Source organism: Scyliorhinus torazame, chromosome 6 (genome assembly GCF_047496885.1).
Source record: "Scyliorhinus torazame isolate Kashiwa2021f chromosome 6, sScyTor2.1, whole genome shotgun sequence".
Taxonomy (NCBI): domain Eukaryota; kingdom Metazoa; phylum Chordata; class Chondrichthyes; order Carcharhiniformes; family Scyliorhinidae; genus Scyliorhinus; species Scyliorhinus torazame.
The window spans coordinates 133,086,428-133,107,572 of record NC_092712.1 but is presented as its reverse complement, the minus strand read 5'-3'; the positions used below and the strand labels follow the sequence as shown (position 1 = coordinate 133,107,572).

The window sequence follows — 21,145 nt, the reverse complement described above, 5'->3', positions numbered from 1 at the left end:
CGGCTGAAAGCTATCGCTAACTGGAAATTGGCAATCGTAGTTAAGTGAGCACTTCACGGCTCTCATGTGCATTCCCGGGGGTGGGCGGGCCATGTATCACGTGAGATTTATTGCTTAACATCCCAATCAGACTGTGATGCCTGGACTTTGTGCCTGAATCCTGCGGAAGGCAACATCATGGATAAAGCAGCCAGCATCCAAAAACATAGGGGCTGAGCCCTAGCACAATGGGCATTTCCGTGACCAGAGGGTGGGTGTGGGGCGGTGATACTAGCGCCAGGTCCAGGTAACATTACGTGTGGTTGCCTGGGGTACCGTGTGTGGTCCGGTGAACAGGAGCCACCGCTGCGGCCGGGGGGTGCATGGGCAGGGCACGTCAGATGACAGGGGATGTGATGGTGGGGTGGGGGTGCAGCAATGGGGGAATGGAGGGTCTCAGGGTGGAAGACGCCACTGGTTCTCAGTCTCACACCCTAAACAATTCCTTACTGATGTTACACGGAATGGATGATATTTTGGACCCCGCCCGCGGAAGCTGCCCTCATGGTGCTGCTGGCAGGCCAGGCTGCCAGATGCCGGAAAAGGCAGTGGCACCAGCATCGACAGAGGCTCGAGTCGGCGTCCCATGTGTAGGGCCCTGCACCACATCCTGAGGACCCAGCCGCCCATCAGGCCAGGGATAGACCTAGAGGGGAAGGCTGCCGATGGCCCAAGCTGTACCGGCATCACTGTTCTTTCGAACAGATGGCAGATGGTGTATGTCACAGGAGGCTCCACCTCAACAAGGGATGGTGCGGCACCTGTGCCATGTCCTTGTGGACGTGACACCACGTGGAGGAAGATGCCCACTCTCAATGGCCATCAAGGTCACCGCAGCCCTGAAACTCTACACCTCAGAATCCTTCAAGGGCTTAAGCGGGGACTTGTGCAGCATCTCACAAGCATCTCGCAAGTGCACCCATGAGAATATGAATTCCCCGCTTCTCTGGGCCAGACCCAACAAGATGCCGGCGCAGCAGGATTCTCCGCCATCGCTGTAATGCCCCAGGTTCAGGGGGGTAATAGATGGCATGCATGTCGCCTTGTGCCCACTGTGGGGCAGGGGAGTGGTGTTCATCCCGCATTGTGCCAGAGGCGTCTTAATTCTCAAATGCTATGTTTTTTATCGCTGTACATATGTCTCCCCAGCTGACCCAATCCCCCGATGGTGCCGCCTACATTCCCCATCCCTCCCAACTCCTCCACCCCCCTCATTGCACTCTCCCTCCCCCTTTACCCTCAACCCTCCTCCCCCTCATGTCCTCTCAATGATCTTCGACCTGCTTAGCCTTACATGCACTACACCTATGCCTCGGTATGTCCCTAGAGATGGACGCAGCCTGCTGCCCACTGCATCCCGTGACATTCGAAGCCCCTGGCGGGCATCCTCTGGGGGCCTTACCTTGTCTCACCATGCCGCCCTGTTCCGGGTCCTAATTTCGAGACGAGCCGTTGTCAGGGAGGTGGGTATCAGGGGAGGTGGTGGCCACTGTTGCCACTCCATAGGGTGGCTCTGGGTTGGCACCCAGTGCCCTTCCTCTCGTTGGTACCCATAGGGCCCTGGGGTACACCTTAGGACAGAGGGGCAGCTGGATCAAACCCCGGCTGCCCCTGCATTATCTGGTTCTGGCGGCTCCCCAATGTCTGCAGCACAGTGTCAACGCCCTCTGTGATTCTCCTCAGTGACTGGGAAATGTTCTGGAGCGCCCCAGCAATGCCCACCTACGACTGGGACATGCTCCACAGCGCCTCAGCTAGGCCCGCCTGAGACTGGGACACCTCTCCCAGCGACCGAGAGCCGAGGAAATGCCCACCTGAAGCTGGGGCATGCTTTGCAGCATCTCATCAAGGTCCATCGGAGATTGGCAAATGTCCCAGCGACTGGAACATGCTGTCAAGATTCTCAGCCATGGCGGTCACTGACTGAGCCATGCCTTGGACACCACTCATGCTGCAGACATCATGCACCAGGCTCTCCACTGCGGTCGCCACCCTAGCAGTGTTAGCCTCGGTGTCATGCATTGCCGGCGCCATCTTTTGCGTCCGCAGCCGCTGGGACTTCTCCAATCGGCTATGGACCTGCTGGTGGGTTACGGACATCCCCCTCTGACTCTCACGGTTTCACCCTAGCGCCTGCATCAGCTCCGGGTAAACCTGGTCTACAGGCTCAGCATCTGTCTGGGGCCCAGCTGGGTCCTGGAATCCAGCAGACCTCTGACAGTTGTCTCGCCTGGGCGTTCCTGCCTCCACCTGTGTGGTGCTCACCAGAATGTGCTGAAAAGCCTGTCCACTACTGACGCCCACCGAGGTGTGTGTCTCTGCACTGGCGAAGAGCGGTGGTGACAGGTGTGTCACGAATACGGAGCTCCCCTCCGAGGTCTTCTCATGGGAGGCAGGGGGGGGACCAACCCGGATGGGCTGGCGCCGTCAGAGGCGGCTCCTGCGGGAGAATGGATATGTGGTCAGTGAGAGGGATGGTTCAGCCTGTATGGCATTAACAACTCGGGTGTGACAGGTCATCTGGGTGGGGGCTGGTGGAACCTCACCCCCGCGCTGCATGCCAACCTCTATGTCAGTGCAAGATCTGTCTTCGACAATCCCTATGACCTCCAGGGCCCGTTTCCCGTCGGGGGTAATGACTCTAATGTCCGGCACGTCACTGCCCCTCTGGGCCCTCTCCCATCCGCTGTGGGTCAACTTCTCTGTGGGGACACAGAGGAAACATCATGAGCTGCACGTGTCGTTAATCACAGGGTGTGGGGGGGATGGGGACTATGTGGAGAAATGGGGAGTATTGGGGGGGGATGGGAGTATTTGGGGGGGTGGGTAACATTTGGGGGTGGAAGGGTATTGGAGGGCTGGCCTGGCTGGCATAGCCGGACATGGGTGGGATGGGGCATGCAATGTTGCCGGGTGCATGCTCGTGGGGGGCGGTAGTCAGGGGTGGCGTGGATGTTGCCATGTGGCTCGGTGGAGGTCTTTGAGCTTCTTACTCCAGTCCTCCTGGTGATGCTTCCCGAGATGACAGCCCCTGCCATTTCCTCCCAAGTGGCACTGGCTGTCCTGCGGCTGACCCTCTGAGACCTTTGGGGGAACAGGGCATCCTGCCTGACTTTGGCTGTGTCCAACAGATTGGCGAAGTCGACATCCCCGGATCGTGGGGCTGGTCTCCTCAGTGGCATGGTTGTGAGCTGTGTGAGGTTGGCTGTGGACGATCGATGTAATTGCTGTTCTCCCTCGTTAGCTGTGGGTTGGCGAGCGCGATCCTGGCGAATCAGTTGGGCAGCCATTTGCGGCTTGACGCCCATGGGGACTCGTTAAATGGTCCAATTAATATTTTATAGCGGTGCCGGCCTCACCGGGCCGAGCGTCGGGAAGTTTGTGGAGTTCCCTCACGCTACCACACTTAGAAACTTTTCCACTAAATCACGCCTAAAATATTTTCCCTTCTGGTTGACAGCTACACAGTGACCTAACAGCAGCAAGTTATTGGATATCTTCCTTTGATTGCTAACAATTACTATCTGAAAATGTACACAGCTGTGTCAAACATATATTTTCCTGGAAGATACATTCATTTATTTTCCCCCTTTCCTGTCAATAGATGGGCCGGGATTCTCCGGCCCCCCGCCGGGTCGGAGAATCCCCCGGGGGAGGCGCGAATCCTGCCTTGCCGCTGGCTGCCCTATTCTCCAGCGCCGTTTTTCGGGGGCCGGCGGGATTCCTGCCACGCTGGCTGGGGACCATTGATAGCGTCCCCCGGCGTTTCTCCGGACCCCGATGGGCCGAGTGGCCATCAAGTTTTACTCACCTCACGCATGGCAGGTTGGTGTGCGGGGGCAGTCCGGGGGGGTGGGGGGGGTGGTGCCCCCACAGTGGCCTGGCCCGCGATCGGGGCCTACCGATCTGCGGGCGGGCTTGTTGCGTGGGGGGGCCTTCTTTCCTCCGCGCCCAGCCCCTGTAGGGCTCCACCATATTGCCCAGGGGCCGGCACGGAAAAGGGAACCCCTGCGCATGCGTGGAAATAAGCCGACCTGTCCGTGCATGCGCAAACTATTGCCGGCCCTTCAGCACTGGCTGGAGCAGCACCAACCACTCTGGCGTCAAACTAGCCCCTGAAAACCTGGAGAATTCTTTACTTTCGGGGGCTGCTGACGCCGGAGTGGTTGGCGCCGATTTACCCGCCGACGTGGGGACATAGCCCCATTTCCAGAGAATCCCGCCAATGATTTTTGAGACACTGGCTGCACTGCCATAAGAGGGGTTAAGAAATACAAGGTCACTATTCGCTATTAAGGGATCAGCATTGTAAATGTTTTAAACTGTGAAGCATTTACAGGTGAATTCTGAATTTACGTAGCACAATTTACTGGAAATGCCTGTTTGACAGACAGGTTTGAGGACTTATAATGGCGGCAAGATGAATATTGGGCATCACTCAGGGTACAGTAATTTTGATTCATTTTAAAACTGGATTGTGGTTGTTCGTCTCCTGACCATAGTGGGTTGATTTGTATCGGTTATTTATCATCTTCAAACTCAGTCAGCACTGCAGTACTTGTGCCAATCTACTTCTCATGAGATTTTTTCAGTCGATCAGGCTGAAGCATTCCCTCGCGGAAACACAATATCAGATAAAAGGAAAGACCTTTTTTACGGAATGAACTCAGCCCCGACCCGTTCCGTAAAAAACGGGATTTAACTGTATTTATACTTTAATCACAATCCAGTTATATAATGTAATGAAAAGCAGAAAGCGAAACAGTGTGAAATTAAGGATGTACACACATAATTGGGAGCTTTTTCTCAACCTAGCAAGTGCACATCTATGAAAGCTGAGCATGCTGCAACTTGTAATTATCGGTGGGTAAAGTCTCCAGCTGCCTGCCATGAATAAAATTCCTTGAATTCAATAACAATGCACAACATAAGCTTTAAGTTTCCAAATAGGAACACAGGAACAGGCATGGCCATTCCGTCCTCAAACTTGACCTGCAATTTAATTTGATCATGGCTGAGCTTTGCTTCCACTCCATTTACCATTTAGATGGATAAGGGGAGTTTGCTAAAATACCTCAGGACTATTGATCTTTCTCTTCCATCAAAGAACACATTCTAACCAAAAAGGAAACTGTCTTGTTCATAAGTTCAGAAGCATTGAAAAGTCTGTACCTTTCATGTGACATGGCTGTTACCACCCTTGCAAGCTAATCAGAAATATTTTGATACAAGTTGCTGAGTTTCTTTGGATCTTTTAATATATCATATGCATCTTCCACAGTGGTCAATTAATTTTTTGAAAATGTTTAATTGATAATTCCCAATAAGCATCCACGGACAACCGTAATGCTATTCCAGGGATGAGGACAGTTTATAGCTTTATAAGCTATTGTTGATATTGTGCATCAAAAACAGAACAAACAATTGTTTTTTCAGTTATATCAAGCGAAGACATGGAAAAAAGAAATGTAACATAGAAATTTTACTTCACGATGCGAAAGGTAGTAAATAGCAGCGCACAACTCTAGACACCAAAAGTGAGTTGGAGGACTGGTTGTTACAGTGAGTTGAAACTGGTCAGTTGAAAGTATGTTCTTTGTGCTCAAAGGAAGGATTTAAGAATTTAGGGCAGTTCCAATCCAACTCTATGTGGTGATGCATCCATGGTATTAAACTAAGGACAGTTTGACTATTTCATTCAAAAGGAGTGATCAGAGTACTGAAAACTCCTTGTGAGGACTATATGGCGATTGCAAGCTTTTAAGGATATTGATGGGAGCTTTGGGAGAGCTTCACCATGTATTTGGTTGTGATCTGACCTTGAAATGTTTGCTGTGCTAGCAGGATGATCAAGAAAGAAGTATTCCATCCCAGAAATAATAATCCTTAACTTGATGAGCATTGAAGAAAAATGTCTGAAGTCAGGCCAGGCATCCAATAAATCAGTCAGTGTTGTACTGAGGCAGTACATGACTGCTCCCTTATAGCAGTTTGGATTCTGGTCTAATATCTGGGGCATTTTCAAAAGTCTATCAGTCTATCCCGAGTATCAATCTTTTCACTTTCTGTCACAAATCAATACAAATATCTTGAAAGCCTTGGGCTTAACTCAGAAAAGGATCAATGCTCAGTTTACACCTTACTCATTCATACTGGTGATCAACTGCTAATGGGTGCACTGAGGAAATCATTCTCAGAGTTTCTAATTTATTTCTTACTCTTGCATGACTTTAAGCAACTCGATGGTGGCAATAGATGCGAGAATAAATTACTTCTACTTTGGTCACATGAAAAATGCTGAAATTACAATGTAATGTATTTTATTATTACTTGAAATCAATAGCGTCGACATTGCAATCTCTGGCTCTCACAAGGTAGCCTTGCACTTTCACGATCTTGCCAAACAGCCCAAAGTCCAGAGCATAATCAAAAACACACGTGGCCATATGGGCCCCTATTACTAACCCCATCTTCTTAATTAAGAAAAAGTGTTTAGACTCCAGAGTATGAGAGACAACAAGGACAGATTCATGCATATAAATGCTTATGACCCAGTAGTTACCATGATTCATGCAAACCATGGTTCAACAATTAATCTAGGAATGAGGAAGGTTAAATATATGACTGCTGGGGCACCAAAGCTGTGCACGGCAGTTGTGACGGCTTACTCCCCATGAAGTCAACTGAAGTCCAGTTATATTGTAAGGCATATGCTGTTAGAGGGACTTAAAGGACAACAACTTGCATTTATGCAGCATCTTTAATGTTGTAAAATATCTTAAAGCACTACACAGGAGCATTAGCAGTTCATTGGGGTAAATGACAGAAGGTGTTTTGTCTACACTATTTCTAAAAATATAGACCCACCCATGCGGACCTATCGGAGGTAAACATTTCACATGAGAGCCTGTCATAAACTTGTGCAATATGTAACATGAAAGCTTACAGACACCAACCAAATTGGTTTCCCAAAACTGTGAAGGATCCAATTATATTATGTTTTTATGTTATTGGATTTCTCCAAACGATCACCGAGAAGATCCGCCATATCAACCTTTCTGAAGTCAACACATATATCAGGTTTACAAGGAACAAAATGCATCAGATGGAAGAGATGCTAATATCCCCTCAATTGCAGGACATCATGCTTGGCACCCAGATAGAAATCAGGGCATCTCACATCAACTCCATGGATATCTATTTGGTTAATGTTCAGATGATATCTGACCACAAAAACATAAATTGTGCACATTTGCAGCTCACATTCAGTAAACAACCGTGGCAACTCCATTATGCAGTCCTCCATAATGGCTGCATTATTTGAATGTGATGAAAAATTGTGTGGATGGATCTTAGGGAGCGATTGCCGTTGACTTCAAGTAACCCCCTAAATGTAGAATAGCACCTCATCTGGAACCTACCTACAAAGGGGGTGCAATGGGCAATTTTGTTGGAAAGAAAAGATGTGTGCAAAATTGCAAAATACTTTAAATGGTTCTTCTCAGAGGCTGCAAGAACTTTCAAATTTTGTGCCATGTTTAATGAGTCCAAAAAGAAATCGGAGCAAAAGTGGGTTTGTGATTTTTGTCTTCCTCCAGACAGAATAAAGCTTGTTTCTCAATTGCAGTCAGCAATGCAGAAGCTAGATGACTCCACTGACCCATTCATAATGATCCCTACATAGAGTTTGCAGCTGAGATTTAATGGAGGGTAGTCTTCAGCTTTATATAGAGATACCTTGCTTAGGTCAACCTCCTGCAATAGGGCATTAAACACTCAGCATAAAAGGGAAAATTATTACCCACATTTATCCTTTGTGCCATTTTGAACAATCATTCAACTATTCTTCTATCATGACAAATGGCCTTTAAATGCAAGGTGCAGTTCATTGCTAAGCGTGACCTCATTGGTTTTTCCTTACCACACTATCCAACTGCACCATGAACCAAGAGACCAAATTTTACAGGGATGTTTTTCATGTCCAAGGGAGAGGCTAGCATGACAAAATTCAGCCTCAACAGCTTCCTGTATTTGTGTGCCCATGTCATGAACCAACACAATCCCAACGTGAAGAATGTGTAAAACTGGAATTAATATGCAAGTAGCATAAAAATAGTAAAACATTTAACTTACCTACTTATTGTGGGTAATTATAGGGTTTCATCCATACCATATTAAAAGTATCATGTAATCCCATACTTCCTGTGCTAAAAATGTGACTTCCCGTTTTTTACAATCTTTTGTCAATGTGTCTTTTAAAGTTGCAAGAAGTATTTGTAATTTTTTTTTTTTTTGCCTCTGTCAAAATGCAAAGTTCAATAATTAAAGTATGATGGATGAATGATGCAGGAGCTTGTCTTGTACCTTTAGCAACTTTATTCTTCAAACAACTCAGTCAAGTTACAATCTCCTTATGGTTCCCCACACCCAACTATTGCAGATGCATCTATCTATACTCTTGATCCAATGCTCATTACCTGTCCATAGCAACTCAATTGAACTTAACAAGGCAACTGTCAATTGCTCGGACACTGACAAACAGTAGATCATTGTGATTCACACCTCCATCTAAGTTGTCATCTGTAAGGAGTTTAGAATTTATTATTAATGCCATGAATCTCCCCTCAAAACACTGGTGAGACTGGGTCAATTGAAGATCTCACAACTGAAATTGATTGATTTTGTTTCGGCAAAGGTAATCAATTCTAATTATCACATATCAGCAAATGATAGATGTATAAATTGAATCAATAATCAAATTAGGGAGAAAAGCAATGATTAATAACAATTAACATGCTAATACTTGGCATCCCTTACAAAAAATGTGAAAAAGCATAAATCCTTTTTAAGAAAGATACAGCAATGAATTAGCAATTAATGATGTGCATCAAATATGTTTTCATTGTCAGAACAAATAAACTGAATTTCTATTTTCTTCACAATGTGTTATTGTCCTTAAGTACTGTGCAGTGAAATGCATGCTGACATCCTGGATTAATCACATTTCACAACTGACCCTGTACTTTGAGTTACTTCCATTATGACAAGTTACTTTCTTTCAGATAGTGATTGAAAATGGTTGGGTTGAAAGAAATGAAAAAGTCACAGGTTTGAATTGCTTTCTAAATAACTACATTACAAAAACTAGTCATAAATCCGTTAGTTTATTGCCTCTTCAGCAGACACATGAGCCTCCAGTGAATTATGCAATGTATAAGCAATTTTATCATTACTGCTTATATCATGACCTTTACCTATTGTGGAAAGTGAACCTTGGCAATAACTTTGCATTGCAACTAGACTTACATTCTACAAATCAGTACTGTAGACATATGAAAATTTGTGCATGTTTCAAACATCATTTGCTACCTAACCCTGATGAAAAGAATCACTGTCTCAAAAGGTTTGACATTACTGTACCTGCTATTTTTGAATGCCCTTTTTACATATACGCAACTGTATTGGCTTTTACTGAAATACTCCTACATTACTTATTTTCGATATAGCTGGTCCAAATATTCCATCTGACATTAAGGAACAACATTGGGACAAGGTTTGTGTCCCAATCCCACCTTGGGGTGAAAAGCCATGGTCTGCAATTTTTCTGGAGATAGCTTGTTAATTGGCTGAACAGCAGCTGAGGAGTGTGGGGGTGCATGCTGTCCCTTAACGTTGAAAGAATGCGTTGCCAGGATACTTACTGACCCCTCATTAACAGTCCTGGTGCTTTTGAGGACTTACCAGAATGAATACATGCAGCTTATCTCAATGATCTGCTTGTACTGGCCATAGAGGTCAGCAATGCTTCATCTCTCTCTCTATCTCTCTTGTCCTTGCTGGAGAAAAGGGCACACTATGCCCAAGAAAGAGCACTGACAGAAGGAAAGCTACCCCATCTGCACCATAACAAGCTGCAGCCGGATAAACACACTTCACTCCCCACGCACACTCATCTCAGCCAACAAGATGGCACTGGTTGGACTGGAGCACGTCCATCCCGTTGATGGGTCAGCTGGGACCAGAGGATACCTAGGGGGGGTGACTTGGGGGGGAGGGGGTGTGGGGACCCAGATGACCCATGGCACTAATTTAACAGTGGGCAGTCAGCAGCCTGCACAGCTGAATGGTTGCCTTGCAGGCTGCACCAATTGTGTTCCGTGCCCGTCCACCCAACCCTACGACCCACCTCCTGGCTGATGTGTTGGGTGTTCTGGATCACAAACAGGTCACCAACACTGGAAGTGGTGCAACTCTATTTTATTATAAGGTTGACTATATTAACATACTTGAACTGTGGGTAAATGCAATACCAGCTTTAACTGTTGACCCTTGCCGAGTCCTAACCAGGTGATGCACTCAGCACATGGTGAATCTCTGTGTTGCAGGCTGTGAGCTCTGTGCTCCGAGCTGGCTGCTACTAGAATGAGCGGGAACTCTCCTGTCCCCTGTCTTTACAGTGCGTGTGCTCTCACTGGTGATTGGCTGCGGTGTTGTGTATGCTGATTGGTCCCACTGCATGTCCATCAGTGTGTGTGTCTGCACCATGATATACTGGTGTATATTATGACACTGGCCACCCCCACTACTCTCCCCAGCTCTGGCAGAAGCCCCCCGGCCAGTGGCATACCTATCAGCACACTATGGCGATGTTGAACTCTTTCTGTACCCCCTCAGCAGCCACGCCGCCTGTTTCATGATTTTTGAAAGCACAAGTGAACCTTGCGATTGGGAATTCGCCCCCATGGATGCAGAGAATTGCAGAGGCTCCGGAGAATATAGGGTCAGGCCTACTCATGATATGCAAATGGTGTTTACTGTATATGCGGAGCGGAACGCATCGACTCCGCTGTGGAGGCACCGGAGAATAGCGATTTAGCTTGAAACTGCCACAATTTCATCGTCAAAACCGATTCTCCGCCTAATTGCCTTTCCCAATTTCGGCATCGGCCGATGGAGAATCTTGCCCCCTGTCTTTGTGTGAACAAAAACACTTTGCAGAACAGAAATATGGGATGTGGTTACTATTCAGTCAACATAGCACGGAACCTGTATCACTGTCAAACTGCTGAAGCAGTTAACACCTAGCGCCATGGAACACAGACAGGTAGTACCTCCACATTCCAGAGAAGAATAGGCACCTTGCAAAAAGAGTTGGTGAGACAGGAAAATGAGAGACTAAAGCCCGCTCCCCCCTCACCCCACCCAGCGCCCCCACCTCCCACTGCAGTGGGTTTTCCCAAGTGTAGCTCACCATTGGCCACTGGCAGGATATTTCGGTCCCCCTGAAGTCAATGGCCATTTGCGTTGCTCGTCTGCCATGCTGCCGCGGGGGGGGGGGGGGGGGGGGTTTCACCTTCAGCAGGACCAGAAGATCCTGGTGGGAAAGGCTGGAAAATCCCGCCCTATGTATGAAATTCGGAAAGAAATGCATCCATGCAGAACAAGCCAGCTGTGTATAAATATAAGCCTTGTCCCTCTTTGGATTGGATTATTGTATCGTGTACCGAGGTACAGTGAAAATTATTTTTCTGCATACAGCTCAAACAGATCCTTTAGTACATGAAAAGAAAGTACATAATAGGGAGAGATCAGTGTGGTTATAAGAGATCTAAGAAGAGGATCTGTGTGAGAGAGCTCGCAGAGAGTCGCCGCACTCCGACGCCATCTTGGATCACCTAAGGCGAGAGGTCTTGGCACAGTGGGAAGTACATGATGCACGATCAATGACCACTAAAGTGAGGTTGTAGTCCAACTGAAGGCTTTAATAAGTTAGATATTTTGCCCAGCAGCTCAGGTACAGAATGAAGGCTGCTGGGGCGGCACGGGTTCTTATACCCCGCCTATCAGGGCGGAGCTATCATACACTCTAACCAATAGAAAGCATACAGTTTCCACCAATGGTGCTTTAGCCTGTCAGGTACTGTAATACCTACAATACCACATTCACCCCCTGTTAAAAAAGGAGTCCGGCGGGGGGGTGGCCTGAAACTACAAAACATAGCATATGTAATTAGTTATGGAGGTACCGTAATACCTCCGTACAGTGTTTAGTAACTATTTACAATTCTGATAGCTATGTACATTTGATGGTTTATATTTACAGATTACAATTAAAATGAAGCAATCAGTCGACCCGGGGCCCTGGTCGTCCTCTGCAATCGTCGGAGCTTCGGTGGTGACCCCAATGGAAGTTTGGGCGTCTGTGACTCCGGGAGCGTGGCTTCGATCTCCATGGCAGCTTCGGCACTCCTAGACAGCGCTAGTGGGGAAAACGGTTGATTTGGGAAGGGAGCGCCTGCGGGGGACGTCGGTGGGTGGGGGGGCCTAGGCAGGGCAGGCGGAAGGACCGATCCTCCTGTAAGGTGCTGCGGTGGAGGGGAGGGTGGGACTGGCGGCTGGAATGTGCGTGGGGTTCCGGCGGGCGCCATATCCCGTAGGGAGACCGTATCTTGTCGGCCGTCGGGGTACTGGGGGTTAGCGTACTGGGGGTTTGCATGGAGCAGATGGACCCTCTCGACCAACGGGTCCGACTTGTGCGCCCGTACGTGTTTTCGGAGCAGGATGGGTCCGGGAGCTGCCAGCCAGGTCGGGAGCGAGGTTCCAGAGGAGGACTTCCTGGGGAAGACAAGGAGACGTTCGTGAGGTCTCTGATTGGTGGTCGTACAAATCAGTGACTGGATGGAGTGGAGGGCATCCGGGAGGACTTCTTGCCAGCGGGAGACTGGGAGGTTCCTGGACCGTAGGGCAGTAGGACGGTCTTCCAGACCATTCCGTTCTCCCTCTCTACCTGTCCGTTACCCCGAGGGTTGTAACTGGTCGTCCTGCTCGAGGCGATGCCCTTGCTGAGCAGGAATTGACGCAGTTCATCGCTCATAAAGGAGGACCACCTGTCACTGTGTATGTAAGCGGGGAACCCGAACAGTGCAAAGATGCTAAGGAGGGCCTTGATGGCGGTGGTTGCGGTCATGACGGGGAAGGGGATGGCGAATGGGAACCGGAAGTACTCGTCAATCACGTTCAGGAAGTACGTGTTGCGGTCGGTGGAGGGGAGGGGGCCTTTGAAGTCCATGCTGAGGCGTTCAAAGGGGCAGGAAGCCTTTATCAGGTGTGCTTTCTCTGGTCGGTAGAAGTGCGGTTTGCACTCCGCGCAGATTTGGCAGTCCCTGGTGGCTGTCCTGACCTCCTCGATGGAGTAGGGCAGGTTGCGGGTCTTGACAAAATGGGAAAAAGCGAGTGAACCCCGGGTGGCAGAGGTCCTCGTGGAGGGCTCGGAGGCAGTCCACTTGTCAGGAGGCTCGTTTAGCTTCCCGGGACGATACAAGATCTCATGATATGCAAGTGGGCGGAGAGTTCGATCCTCCACCGCAAGGTCTTGTCGTTTTTTTATCTTGCCCCGCTGTGCATTATCAAACATGAAAGCAACCAACCATTGGTCAGTGAGGAGAGTGAATCTCCTGCCGGTCAGGTAATGCCGCCAATGTCGCACAGCTTCTACTATGGCCTGGGCCTTCTTTTCGACTGAGGAGTGGCAGATTTCGGAAGCATGGAGGGTAAGTGAGAAGAAGGCCACGGGCCTGCCCGCTTGGTTGAGGGTGGCCGCCAGAGCTACGTCAGACGCGTCGCTCTCGACCTGGAAGGGGAGGGACTCGTCGGTGGCATGCATCGTGGCCTTTGCAATGTCTGCTTTGGCGCGGCTGAAGGCCTGGCGGGCCTCTATCGACAGGGGAAAAGCTGTGGATTGAATCAGGGGACGGGCCTTGTCCGCGTAGTTGGGGACCCACTGGGCGTAGTAGCTAAAAAACCCTAGGCAACGTTTCAGGGCTTGGGGCAGTGAGGGAGGGGGAACTCCATAAGGGGTCGGGGCCTAGAACTCCATTTCGCACTACGTAGCCAAGGATGGCTAGACGGTCAGTGCTAAACACGCGTTTATCCTTGTTGTATGTAGCGGTCTGGAGAAATTTTTGGAGGTTGGTGTCGTGGTCCTGCTGGCCGTGGCCGCAGATGGTGACATTATCGAGATACGGGAATGTTGCCCGTAAACCGTACCGGTCAACCATTCGGTCCATCTTGCACTAGGGCTGTTTAGCACTGGGCTAAATCGCTGGCTTTGAAAGCAGACCAAGGCAGGCCAGCAGCACGGTTCAATTCCCGTACAAGCCTCCCCGAACAGGCGCCGGAATGTGGCGACTAGGTGCTTTTCACAGTAACTTCATTTGAAACCTACTTGTGACAATAAGCGATTTTCATTTCATTTCATTTCAAGACCGAGACCCCGTTGGTGACACCGAAGGGAACCCTTAAGATAGAGATGCCCATCTGCCTCGAAGGCAGTTTATTTGCGGTCACTAGTGCGGATGGGAAGCTGGTGGTAGGCGGACTTGAAGTCCATCGTGGAGAAGACCTTATAATGCGCGATCCTGTTTACCAGGTCGGATATTGCGGGGGAGAGGGTACACGACCAGCTGCGTAAACCTGTTGATGGTCTGACTGTAGTCGATGACCATCCTATGCTTCTCCCCGGTCTTTACCACCATGACTTGAGCTCCCCAAGGGCTGTTACTGGCTACAATGATCCCTTCCTTCAGTAGCCTTTGGACCTCTGACCTAATAAAGATCCGGTCCTGGGCACCTGTAGCGTCTGCTCCTGGTGGCGACCGGTTTGCAACCGGGGTGAGGTTCACAAACAGGGTCGTGAGGCCGCTGACAGTAAGGGGGGTATAGGGCCTCCGAATTTGAAGGTTAGACTTTGACTGTTACACTGGAAGTCTAAACCCAGGAGTTTAGCCGCGCAGAGGTGGAGAGGACGTAGAGACGGAAATTTTTGAACTCCCTCCCCTGGACTGTGAGGTTTGCTACACAAAACTCCTTTATCTCCACTGAGTGTGAACCGGAAGCCGGGGAGATTTTTTGATTAATGGGGTGGATGAGGAGAGAACAGCGCCTTACCGTGTCGGGGTGTATGAAGCTCTCCATGCTCCCAGAGTCGATTAGGCAGGACGTCTCGTGCCCGTTGATGAATACGGTCGTCGTTGCAGTTGAGAGTGTTCGAGGCCGAGACTGATCCAGAGTCACCGAGGCTAGTCGCAGCAGTTGAGAGTTCTCTTCAGGCAGTGCCTGGTCAGCCGAGCAGGGGTCCTTGGGGTTCAACCAACAGATTTTATTGGGCTGGTGGGACTCAGAGCCACTGAGCGTAGGGTGTGTGGGTGAGTGATTTGGCAGAGTTCCTGCACTTAGAGAAGATCAAGTTTGCCGTTAGGGAGGCAGAAGAAGAGTTCATCTCGAGGTAGAAGCTGTTCATTGACTTCTTTAAGATCTATTGAATCACAAGACGGAGAGGGCGGAGATGGCGAGGTTAGTGGATAAGATGCTGCAAGTTGATAGGAGGTATTCCGAGGCTCCGGAGGCTGGGTTGTTGAGGGAGCGGCTCGATAAGGGTGTAAAACTCCGGGCTCACCCTCGAGTGCAGGACATGCAGTTTCTGCTCTCCCGTGGGTGCGTTTTCGGCCGTCTCGAGATACCCTTTAAAGCATGCCAGCCAGTGCTTAATGAGTGCCGCTGAGTTCGTCACGTGGGGGCTAAGTTGCAGACACTCCGGCTTGATTCGGAGCTCCATCCTTTCTTCTGAAAAAATTAGCTTATTAAATTGATGCACGATCAATGACCACTAAAGCGAGGTTGTAGTCCAACTGAAGGCTTTAATAAGCTAGATGTTTCCCCCAGCAGCTCAGGTACAGAATGAAGGCTGCTGGGACGGCACGGGTTCTTATACCCCGCCTATCAGGGCGGAGCTATCATACATTCTACCAATAGAAAGCATACAGTTTCCACCAATGGTGCTTTAGCCTGTCAGGTACCGTAATACCCATAATACCACAGTACATAATCTATTCAAGACAGCTTCTAAGACATGGCTGATCATTTTGAATCACAGAGGAACCAAGTTGTACAAATGTTTATCACTTAATGCAATGCTAAAGACAGTTGTATTACTACACTGTTGTAAATCAATATTAAAGCTTGTAGTTCAACAAAACACTCATGCCTGAATCAAGAGGAAGCCATTGTTAAAGGACCAACAACCTTATGCGGCAGCTGCATTGCGAGATCTGCTGGCAGTGACCCAAGTTAAAAAGTTTGAAAATAATAAGTGTCAAGTGATTTGACACATTTAACAAAGGATAAAGAGAGATAAGTGGGTGTGAACAAATTAGTGAAAGATTGCCAACCCATGAAGCTGTAAAAATAGAACCATGGAAGGTTATATTTGCAAGGGTTATAGATCATAGGATCTTCGAATTTACAGTGCAGAAGGAGGCCATTCGGCCCATCAAGTCTACACCAGCCCCTGAAAGAGCACCCTAACCAGGCCCACACCTCCACCCTAACCCAGGAACCCCACCTAACCTTTTGGACACTACGGGACAATTTAGCGTGACCAATCCACCTAACCCACCTAACTCTTTAGACAGTTGGAGAAAATGTTTTGTTCTCGGGAAATGTAAACTTCAATTGGGCGGCAATGGGTTTTAATGCTTTAACCCGATTTCCCTGTTGCATAGAAAGAGAAGGAGGTTTGTGTGGGGTGGCAAATTGCATTGGAATTGCATCGTCTACCATTGAATGATACATTGTTGGATTACAATATTAGCACTGGATTCTGATTGCACGATTCTTTCATGGCTTGTATTTCTCAATATGCTCCTGTGCAATAATCAATCTCTGGATCTGAGCAGTGCCTTCGTGGCTCTGATAGATTTTAGCATCTCTCATCAGTTTCTCCATAGGATATTCACTGTTGAACCCGTTGCCTCTGAAGATCTGGACAGCACCACGAGCAACCTGATTGGCAATGTCGCCTTTGCAGGCCTTTGCTATGGAGGCATAGTAAGTGTTCCTCCGCCCCTTGTCCACTTCCCAGGCTGCTCTCTGGTAACTGAGCAGGGTCAATTCCACCTTCAGAGCCATTTCAGCCAGCAGGAAGGAAACCACCTGATGCTCTGCCAGTAACTTTCCAAAGGCTTTCCTTTCCAAAGCATATTTGGTAAGCTCTCTGGCCTAAACCAACTGCTCCAGCAGCTACTGGTGGTCTGTTTTTAATTGAACGTCCCATTGCAATTTTGATGCCAGCCCCCTCTCGAATGAGGATGTTCTCCTTGGGTACTCGCACATCTTCAAAAATAATGCCTCTGGTATCTGAGCATCGCTGACCCATCTTCATCTCCTTTCTTCCAATCTGCATTCCAGGAGAGTCAGCATCCACAATGAAGCCAGTGAAGGCCTTGCTGGCAGAGGCTTTGGGATCTGGATTCCAGCGGGCCAGGAGAAAAAACAGTCAGCTTTGCCCTGTGATTCGTAATCTACATCTTCTGATCGTTAATTATGTACTCGCTGCCCTTTTTCTCTGCTCTGATCTTGATCCCAGCCACATCAGAACTGGCACCTGGTTCTGGCACACAATATGTACACGCCACCGGTGCCTCAGTCATTTCTCCTGTTCCCCACTGTCTGCTAGGATGACTGGCATTTGCCCCAGTGAGTTGGCCTCGATTGCAGTCTGAATGTCGGTACAACTGTATGCTATTTCCTCAGTTATGAGACTGGAATCAAAGATACCTCGCCCCATTCCACCGCAATTCGCGTGAATGTGTGTGTTCATCAGACCCCAGCTCCCATGCTCTCTTGATAAGTAAGAAGTCTTACAACACCAGGTTAAAGTCCAACAGGTTTGTTTCGAATGACTAGCTTTTAGAGCACAGCTCCTCCCCACTCCTGTCGTACTCAGCAGCTGCAGGAACCACCTCCTCCCGAGCAAATTTCCATGCTGTGGTCTGGAACTCTTTCTGCTCATCTGTGGGTTCAAAATTGAACCCGGATGCTACTTGGCTTGCATTCAGTACAGCTGCCAAAGCCCTGCTGGTTGACTGAAATCGCAAACCAACTCAGACACTAGCCGTTCGCGTACGCTCAACTGGGAGCCACATTGCTGCTCCCCGTCATATTTGCAATCCACATATGTGTGGAAAATTAAAATTTGGATTTGTCTGTATGCAGAAAATTGGAAAACTGTGGTCTTGCTATGATAGAAAGGTAAAATGGAAGGCCAATAAAGACAGTGTGGACATTCCAGAGCTCCACGGCCAATTCAATGTCTTTCAACTGCAGGATATTTTTATTATCAAATATGACATCCTGGTGGGTGCCTGGAGTCAGTAGAGCAGATTAGTAATATAGCAGGTATGACAGCAATGAGAAGGTTAAGCTATTGTTCACATTTAGCACCCTGAAGTATCCAAATTGTCAACTGACGTCAGAACAGGGACCAAAAGAGAAAACGCTGGAAAATCTCAGCAGGTCTGGCAGCATAGAATTTCATAGAATTTACAGTGCAGAAGGAGGCCATTCGGCCCATCGTGTCTGCACCGACTCTTGGAAAGAGCACCCTACCCAAGGTCAACACTGCCACCCTATCCCCATAACCCAGTAACCCCACCCAACACTAAGGGCAATTTTGGACACTAAGGGCAATTTTATCATGGCCAATCCACCTAACCTGCACATCTTTGGACTGTGGGAGGAAACCGGAGCACCCGGTGGAAACCCACGCACACACGGGGAGGATGTGCAGACTCCGCACAGACAGTGACCCAAGCCAGAATCGAACCTGGGACCCTGGAGCTGTGAAGCAATTGTGCTATCCACAAAGCTACCGTGCTGCCCATCTGTAGGGAGAGAAGAGAGCTAACGTTTCAAATCCAGATGACCCTTTAGAATTTACAGTGCAGAAGGAGGCCATTTGGCCCATCGAGTCTGCACCAGCCCCCAGAAAGAGCACCCACCCAAGCCCATGCCTCCATCCCATTACCAAATTGCCCCACCCAACCTTTTTGGACACTAAGGGCAATTTAGCCAATCCACCTAACGCTTTGGACTGTGGGAGGAAACCGGAGCACCCGGAGGAAACCCACACAGTCACGGAGAGAACAAAGCAGTTGTCAGACCAGGGGCCTCAGAATGTGGAAAAACGAAGGCAACCCTATAGAAAGCAATTGGGTTTGGGGTAGACTCAGACCAAGTGGTTCTGCAGTATTTGACAACATGTTAATAAGGTACCGTGAATAACCTGGATGTTCCATTTTGTGAAAGTGGCACTGCTATGATCCTATTTTCCCCACCATAGATTCTGCAGCATGAGGAAAGGAAGTTACAAAAGTATGGCTTCAATTCCTAATAGAAGGCATCATTGACCAATATGGGAGACTAGTGATATCTATGATCTCTCACCTAAATGCATAATGAACAACAGGTCTTAGGATGACAAATCAGTAAAGAGAACTAAACTAAATTCAGGGAAGAATTGCCAAAATGGGCGATATACAATGTGTAGTTCCCGCTGCAACTCAGAGGAATGAGGACAAGGATACAGGCCAGGAAGTTCTTTTGTCGTTCCTGAGTTGAGTGTTAGGGGAAAAGGGCCTGCTCTAGTAGCCCCCAAGTTGGTGGCCGTCTGCAAGGGGAAGCAGACAACAAGCATTGCGGCATTATCTAAAAATCAAGAAATGCTGCAAATAGTCAACTGGTCTGGCAGCATCTATGGAGAGAGAAGCAGAGCTAATGGTCTGGATATTCTGGCCCTGGGGATCGTTTGTGGAACTTACATCGTGTTATTGCTCCAGGCAGGGGGAAAGGCCTACGTGTTCAGTGGGAATCAGACGCATCTTGGTGTGCAGGTGGTGGGCGTGGCCTCAAAGTCAGTGGTGATGGCAGTGTCTGGCTCAGTACTGGGCTGCAGATGGGATGGTCATGATCAGGGATGCATCTGCAAATGTAATAAAGAGGTGTACTGAACAGTAATGGGTTCAGGGGGGAGGGCAAGAATATCCACTACAATAACAATGGGATCCAGCGTCACTGGCAGAGGCTGGAGTATTGCCAGGCGGAGTTCTACCTGCATATCATGAGGCTCCAGAAGATCAGTTGGACCTGAACTCTGAAGATGGTCTCAAAGTAAAAATGCAGCATCACCATCTTGATACCCTGAAGTTGTGCTACAGTTTAAAATCAAAACTGTAAAAAAAATCTGCAAGGGAGGGGGCTGAGGCAGAGGGGGAGGAGCCCATGGTTGAACCCTCACTGCTTAGAGTAACACCATGGAATTGAAGTCTGAGCTGATAGAATTCAGGGAGAGTTTATTGAGAATGTGCAATTGGAGCTATTGACAGTTGGAGTGCTTTAATGTGAGACTGCCGAAGTCATTGGATTCACAATGAATGTGATGAGTTTGAGCATTAACAGAGAGGAATGTGAGAATCGAAGGTGCAGCGGATATGAAAGGAGCACAGCTACTGGATATCTGCAGGATGATCAATGAAAGCCTCTGAGGTGGTTTCTGCAATTGGCATCGCTAACAGGCTAAATAGCATCCAGGCATTCGAAAAGTGCAGCTTCGGAGTGCATTATGCAGAGTAGAACATATCTTGGATGTGTTCAAGCCTGTTCCAAATTATCTGAGATTAAGATGTCAAGTAGCTGGGATGGCAGCTTGCTCAGTGAGGTGGCAGCTCAGCTGGAATGCTGGATCAGGAGAGGGTGAATAGCGCAGACGCAGCTCCAGGGCATAGAATCCATAAACTCCTGACAATGCAGATGGACGGAATTTGTCCGATCGAGGCTGCACTGAGCCTCTGAAAGAGCACCCTCCCTCGGCCCACTTCACCGCCCGATCCCCGTAACCCCACTTAACCATCTTTGGACACTAAGGGACAATTTTAGCATAGCCACGTAACTTGTACATCTTTGGACTGTGGGAGGAAACCGAAACTTCCGGAGGAAACCCACGCAGACAAGATGAGAAAGGGTAAACTCCACACAAATAATCACCCCAGATGTGAGGCAGCAGTGCTAACAAATGTGCTGTCATGTTATTCACCCTGGGGTAACATGGACTGCAACACGATGCAGTGAAATGATCAAGCATACCACCAAGCGTAGGTGTTGGTTCAATAAGATTTATTGAACTTCAGTAACGAAGCACACAGCTGCCTGTGGGTTGACTCTCTACTACTCTAAGTAAACTAACATTAACTATCTTGACGTCGTCAACATAAAC

The 21,145-nt window shown here is 48.5% G+C and overlaps 1 protein-coding gene and 1 pseudogene across 1 annotated transcript in view; both read right to left on the bottom strand.

Annotated features, from left to right (window-relative positions):
- The window catches only part of cntnap2a (contactin associated protein 2a), a 2,812,093-nt gene that overhangs the window by 1,838,771 nt on the left and 952,177 nt on the right, over nt 1-21,145 (bottom strand). The gene's annotated exons all lie outside the window — the stretch shown is intronic.
- LOC140425645 (medium-chain specific acyl-CoA dehydrogenase, mitochondrial pseudogene) lies at nt 16,714-19,754 on the bottom strand (annotated as a pseudogene).